We start from the raw sequence: 6,051 nt of genomic DNA on the forward strand, positions 1-6,051 counted from the left end.
TTTGGGACAAATATGACCAAACGCAGCTTTCAGTACTTGGCATTTGTTCCGTATAAAAATTCGTAATTTCAAACTGCAAATACGTGCAGAGAACAAGAATTTGGCTCATGCCTCGAAATTGGGATGTTTGGGATATTGTAAAACTGCAGGGGAGTTTGTGCAAAATGTGACTCACTACCGCTTTCAGTACTCGGCATATGTTGGGTATAAAAATTCGTAATTTCAAACTGCGAATACGTGCAAAGAGCCTGAATTTGGCTCCAAAATATGGCTCGGGCCTCGAATTGGGATGTTTGGGATATTTTGTAAACTTCAGGGAGGTTTGGGACAAATGTGACCAAACGCCGCTTACAGTACTTCGCATATGTTGGGTATAAAAAAGTCGTAATTTCAAACCCCGAATACGTTCAGAGAGCCAGAATTTGGCTCCAAAATATTGCTCAGGCCTCGAAATTGGGATGTTTGCGATATTTTGAAAACGGCAGAGGAGTTTGTGCAAAATGTGACTCACTGCTGCTTTCAGTACTTGGCATATGTTGGGTATAAAAAGTCGTAATTTCAAACTGCGAATACGTGCAGAGAGCCAGAATTTGGCTCCAAAATATGGTTCAGGCCTCGAAATTAGAATGTTTGGGATATTTTGAGAACTGCTGGGGGGTTTGGGCCAAATATGACCAAACGCCGCTTTCATTACTTGGCATATGTTGGGTATAAAAAAAGTCGCAATTTCAAACTGCGAATACGTGGAGAGATCCAGAATTTGGCTCCAAAATATGGCTCACGCTTCGAAATTGGGATGTTTGGGATATTTTGAAATCTGCAAGGGAGTTTGTGACATATGTGACTCAATGCCGCTTTTAGTACTTGGCATATGTTCCGTAAAAAAATTCGTAATTTCAAACTGCGAATACGTGCAAAGATCATAAATTTGGCTCCAAAATATTGCTCAGGCCTCGATATCGGGATATTTAGGTTATTTTGAAAACTGCAGGGAAGTTTGTGCAAAATGTGACTCACTGCCGCTTTCAGTGCTTGGCATATGTTGGGTATAAAAATTCGTTATTTCAAACTGCGAATACGTGCAGAGAGCCAGAATCTTACTCAAAAATATGGCTCAGTCCTCGAAATTGGGATGTTTGTGATATTTTGAAAACTGCAGGGGGGTTTTGGACAAATATGACCAAACGCCGCTTTACATACGTGGCATATGTTGGGTATAAAAAGTCGTAATTTCAAACTGCGAATACGTGCAGAGAGCCAGAATTTGGCTCCAAAATATGGCTCAGGCCTCTAAATTGGGATATTTGGGATATTTCGAAAACTGCAGGGGGAGTTTGTGCAAAATGTGACCCACTGCCACTTTCAAGACTTGGCATATGTTGGGTATAAAAAGTCGTAATTTCAAACTGTTAATACGTTCATAGAGCCAGAATTTGGCTCCAAAATATGGCTCAGGCCTCGAAATTGGGATGTTTGGGATATTTTGAAAACTGCAGGGAGGTTTGGAACAAATGTGACCAAATGCTGCTTTCAGTACTTGGCATATGTTCCGTATAAAAAGTCATAATTTCAAACTGCGAATATGTGCAAAGAGCCAGAATTTGGCTCCAAAATATGGCTCAGGCCTCGATATTGGGATTTTTGGGATATTTTGAAAACTGCAGGTGAGTTTGTGCAAAATGTGACTCACTGCCGCTTTTAGTACTTGGCATAAGTTGGGTATAAAAAGTCGTATTTTCAAATTGTGAATACGTGCAGAGAGCAAGAATTTGGCTCCAAAATATGGTTCAGGCCTCGAAATTAGGATGTTTGGGATATTTTGAGAACTGCTGCGGGGTTTGGGCCAAATATGACCAAACGCCGCTTTCAGTACTTGGCATATGTTGGGTATAAAAAAGTCGCAATTTCAAACTGCGAATACGTTCAGAGAGCCAGAATTTGGCTCCAAATTATGGCTCAGGCCTCTAAATTGGGATGTTTGGGATATTTTGAAAACTGCAGGGGGGTTTGGGACATATGTGACCAAATTCCGCTTTTAGTACTTGGCATATGTTGGATATAAAAAAAGTCGCAATTTCAAACTGCGAATACGTGCAGAGATCCAGAATTTGGCTCCAAAATATGGCTCACGCCTCGAAATTGGGATGTTTGGGATATTTTGAAAACTGCAAGGGAGTTTGTGACAAATGTGACTCAATGCCGCTTTTAGTACTTGGCATATGTTCCGTTAAAAAATTCGTAATTTCAAACTGCGAATACGTGCAGAGAACAAGAATTTGGCTCCAAAATATTGCTCAGGTCTCGATATCGGGATATTTGGGATATTTTGAAAACTGCAGGGAAGTTTGTGCAAAATGTGACTCACTGCCGCTTTTAGTGCTTGGCATATGTTGGGTATAAAAAGTCGTTATTTCAAACTGTGAATACGTGCAGAGAGCCAGAATTTTACTCCAAAATTTGGCTCAGTCCTCGAAATTTTAATGTTTGTGATATTTTCAAAACTGCAGGGGGGTTTGGGACAAATATGACCAAACGCCGCTTTCAGTACTTGGCATATGTTCCGTAAAAAAAATTGTATTTTCAAACTGCGAATACGTGCAAAGATCCAAAATTTGGCTCCAAAATATTGCTCAGGCCTCGAAATTGGGAAATTTGGGTTATTTTGAAAACTGCAGGGAAGTTTGTGCAAAATGTGACTCACTGCCACTTTCAGTGTTTGGCATATGTTGGGTATAAAAAGTCGTTATTTCAAACTGCGAATACGTGCAGAGAGCCAGAATTTTACTCCAAAATATGGCTCAGACCTCGAAATTGGGATGTTTGGGATATTTTGAAAACTGCAGGGGAGTTTGGGACAAATATGACCAAACGCAGCTTTCAGTACTTGGCATTTGTTCCGTATAAAAATTCGTAATTTCAAACTGCAAATACGTGCAGAGAACAAGAATTTGGCTCATGCCTCGAAATTGGGATGTTTGGGATATTGTAAAACTGCAGGGGAGTTTGTGCAAAATGTGACTCACTACCGCTTTCAGTACTCGGCATATGTTGGGTATAAAAAGTCGTAATTTCAAACTGCGAATACCTGCAGAGAGCCAGAATTTGGCTCCAAAATATCGTTCAGGCCTCGAAATTGGGAAGTTTGGGATATTTTGAAAACTGCAGGGGGGTTTGGGACAAGTATGACAAAACACTGCTTTCAGTACTTGGCATATGTTGGGTATAAAAAAATCGCAATTTCAAACTGCGAATACGTGCAGAGAGCCAGAATTTGGCTCCAAAATATAGCTCAAGCCTCGAAATTGGGATGTTTGGGATATTTTGAAAACTGGTGGGGAGTTTGGGACAAATATGACCAAAAGCCGCTTTCAGTACTTGGCATATGTTGGGTATAAAAATTCGTAATTTCAACCTGCGAATACGTGCAAAGGGCCTGAATTTGGCTCCAAAATATGGCTCGGGCCTCGAATTGGGATGTTTGGGATATTTTGAAAACTGCAGAGGAGTTTGTGCAAAATGTGACTCACTGCTGCTTTCAGTACTTGGCATATGTTGGGTATAAAAAGTCGTAATTTCAAATGTGAATACGTACAGAGAGCCAGAATTTGGCTCAGGCCTCGAAATTGGGATGTTTGGGATATTTTGAAAACTGCAGGGGGGTTTGGGACAAATATGACCAAACGCCGCTTTCAGTACTTGGCATATGTTCCGTAAAAAAATTCGTAATTTCAAACTGCGAATACGTGCAAAGATCCAAAATTTGGCTCCAAAATATTGCTCAGGCCTCGATATCCGGATATTTAGGATATTTTGAAAACTGCAGGGTAGTTTGTGCAAAATGTGACTCACTGCCACTTTCAAGACTTGGCATATGTTGGGTATAAAAATTCGTTATTTCAAACTGCGAATACGTGCAGAGAGCCAGAATTTTACTCCAAAATATGGCTCAGTCCTCGAAATTGGGATGTTTGTGATATTTTGAAAACTGCAGGGGGGTTTGGGACAAATATGACCAAACGCCGCTTTACGTACGTGGCATATGTTGGGTATAAAAAGTCGTAATTTCAAACTGCGAACACGTGCAGAGAGCCAGAATTTGGCTCCAAAATATGGCTCAGGCATCGAAATTGGGATATTTGAGATATTTCGAAAGCTGCAGGGGGAGTTTGTTCAAAATGTGACTCACTGCCACTTTCAAGACTTGGCATATGTTGGGTATAAAAATTCGTAATTTCAAACTGCGAATACGTGCATAGAGCCAGAATTTGGCTCCAAAATATGGCTCAGTCCTCGAAATTGGGATGTTTGGGATATTTTGAAAACTGCAGGGAGGTTTGGGACAAATGTGACCAAACACTGCTTTCAGTACTTGGCATATGTTCCGTATAAAAAGTCGTAATTTCAAACTGCGAATACGTGCAGAGAGCCAGAATTTGGCTCCAAAATATGGCTCAGGCCTCGATATTGGGTTGTTTGGGATATTTTGAAAACTGCAGGGAGGTTTGGGAAAAATGTGACCAAACGCCGCTTTCCGTACTTTGCATATGTTGGGTATAAAAAAGTCGTAATTACCAACTGCGAATACGTGCAGAGAAGCAGAATTTGGCTTCAAAATATGGCTCAGGCGTCGAAATATCGATGTTTTGGATATTTTGAAAACTGCAGGTGAGTTTGTGCAAAATGTGACTCACTGCCGCTTTTAGTTCTTGGCAAAAGTTGGGGTATAAAAAGTCGTATTTTCAAATTGTGAATACGTGCAGAGAGCCAGAATTTCGCTCCAAAATATGGATAAGGCCTCGAAATTGAGATGTTTGGGATATTTTTAAAACTACAGGGGAGTTTGTGCAAAATGTGACTCACTGCCGCTTTCAGGACTTGGCATATGTTGGGTATAAAAAGTCGTATTTTCAAACTGCGAATACGTGCATAGAGCCTGAATTTGGCTCCAAAATATGGCTCATGCCTCGAAATTGGAATGTTTGAGATATTTTGAAAACTGCAGGGGGGTTTTGGACAAATATGACCAAACGCCGCTTTCAGTACGTGGCGTATGTTGGGTATAAAAAGTCGTAATTTCAAACTTCGAATACGTGTAGAAAGCCAGAATTTGGCTCCAAAATATGGCTCAGGCCTCGAAATTGGGATATTTGGGATATTTCGAAAACTGCCGGGGGAATTTGTGCAAAATGTGACCCATTGCCACTTTCAAGACTTGGCATATGTTGGGAATAAAAAGTCGTAATTTCAAACTGCGAATACGTGCATAGAGCCAGAATTTGGCTCCAAAATATGGCTCGGGCCTCGATATTGGGATGTTTGGGATATTTTGTAAACTGCAGGGAGGTTTGGAACAAATGTCACCAAATGCTGCTTTCAGTACTTGGCATATGTTCCGTATAAAAAGTCGTAATTTCAAACTGCGAATACGTGCAAAGAGCCAGAATTTGGCTCCAAAATATGGCTCAGGCCTCGATATTGGGATGTTTGGGATATTTTGTAAACTGCAGGGGCGTTTGGGACATATGTGACCAAACGCCGCTTTTAGAACTTGGCATATGTTGGGTATAAAAAAGTCGCAATTTCAAACTGCGAATACGTTCAGAGAGCCAGAATTTGGCTCCAAATTATGGCTCAGGCCTCTAAATTGGGATGTTTGGGTTTTTTTGAAAACTGCAGGGGGGTTTGGGACATATGTGACCAAACGCCGCTTTCAGTACTTGGCATATGTTGGATATAAAAAAAGTCGCAATTTCAAACTGCGAATACGTGGAGAGATCCAGAATTTGGCTCCAAAATATGGCTCACGCTTCGAAATTGGGATGTTTGGGATATTTTGAAATCTGCAAGGGAGTTTGTGACATATGTGACTCAATTCCGCTTTTAGTACTTGGCATATGTTCCGTAAAAAAAATCGTAATTTCAAACTGCGAATACGTGCAAAGATCATAAATTTGGCTCCAAAATATTGCTCAGGCCTCGATATCGGGATATTTAGGTTATTTTGAAAACTGCAGGGAAGTTTGTGCAAAATGTGACTCACTGCCGCTTTCA

The sequence above is a fragment of the Procambarus clarkii genome, chromosome 47, assembly GCF_040958095.1.
Source record: "Procambarus clarkii isolate CNS0578487 chromosome 47, FALCON_Pclarkii_2.0, whole genome shotgun sequence".
In the NCBI taxonomy this organism is placed as follows: domain Eukaryota; kingdom Metazoa; phylum Arthropoda; class Malacostraca; order Decapoda; family Cambaridae; genus Procambarus; species Procambarus clarkii.